The following is a 1,442-nucleotide window of genomic DNA, read 5'->3' as shown; positions in this document are numbered from 1 at the left end:
GTTGAAAATTTATATTCTGGGTTAAAACTCAATTTTTTAACTGAAAATTTAACTATTTGGTTAAAAATCGAATTGTTTGGTTGAAAAATAATTTGTTTTATTTGAGAATTTAAGTATTTTAATTGAAAATTCAACGTTTTAGGTAGAAAATTCAACTCTGCTGAAAGTTGGACTACTTTCTTTAAAATTCAGTTTGTTGGTTAAAGATTCATAATCTTACTTTTAGTTAAAAATTTATTTATTTTAGTAAAAAAAAATTTTTTAAATTAGTTTTTTAACTGAATATTTAACTGTTTGTTTTAAAATTAATTTTTCTAAGTTGAGAATTCAAGAATATCGTTGAAAATTCGTATTTTTTGAATGAATTTAACTGTTTCTAATTTAAAACAAAATCTTTTTTTGTTTGTAATATCAAATATTAGATTTTTCGTTAAAAAAATCATCTTCTTAGATTGTAAATTCAACTTTTTGGTTAGAAGTTGAACTAATTCCTTCAAAATTCATCTTTTTCGTTAAAGATTCATAATCTCAGTTTAAACTTCTTTTATTTGTTTTTTTTTTAAATTTATATTCTGGGTGAAAACTCAATTTTTTAACTGAAAATTTAACTATTTGGTTAAAAATTGAACTAAAATTAGTTAAAAATTTCTTTCTTTTAGTGAAACATTTTTCGTTAATTAATTTTTGTAACTGAATATTCAATTGCTTGTTTTTAAATTAATTTTTCCTAGTTGAGAATTTAAATATTTCATTGAAAACTTATATTTTTTGAATGAATTTAACTGTTTCTAATTTAAAAAAAAATCGTTTTTTGTTTGAATATCAAATATTAAATTTTTTGTTGAAAGATCATCTTCTTAGATTGTAAATTCAACTTTTTGGTTGAAAGTTGAACTAATTCCTCCAAAATTCATCTTTTTGGTTCAAGATTCATATTCTCAGTTGAAAATTCATTTTTTTTTTAAATTTATCTTCTGGGTTAAAACTCAACTTTAAACTGAAAATTAAACTATTTGGTTAAAAATTGAACTAAAATTAGTAAAAAATTTATTTATTTTAGTAAAAAAATTTTTTTAATTAGTTTTTTAACTGAATATTTAACTGTTTGTTTTAAAATTAATTTAACTGTTTCTAATTTAAAACAAAATCTTTTTTTGTTTGTGATATCAAATATTAGATTTTTCGTTAAAAAATCATCTTCTTAGATTGTAAATTCAAGTTTTTGGTTGAAAGTTGAACTACTTTCTACAAAATTCATTGTTTCGGTTGAAGATTCTTAATCTTAGTTGAAAATTTATCCTTTGTTAAAAATTGAACTATTTTATTAAAAAATCTTATGCTGGTTAAAAATTAATTTTTTATTAAATTATAATTAAAAATCTTCTTTGGCTGAAATATCAACTATTGCGTTTTTTGTAAAAAATTGATATTCTTTGATTGAA

The sequence above is a fragment of the Belonocnema kinseyi genome, chromosome 10 (assembly GCF_010883055.1).
Source record: "Belonocnema kinseyi isolate 2016_QV_RU_SX_M_011 chromosome 10, B_treatae_v1, whole genome shotgun sequence".
NCBI lineage: Eukaryota > Metazoa > Arthropoda > Insecta > Hymenoptera > Cynipidae > Belonocnema > Belonocnema kinseyi.
The sequence above is the reverse complement of the archived record's forward strand: the minus strand, read 5'-3'. Positions refer to the sequence as shown.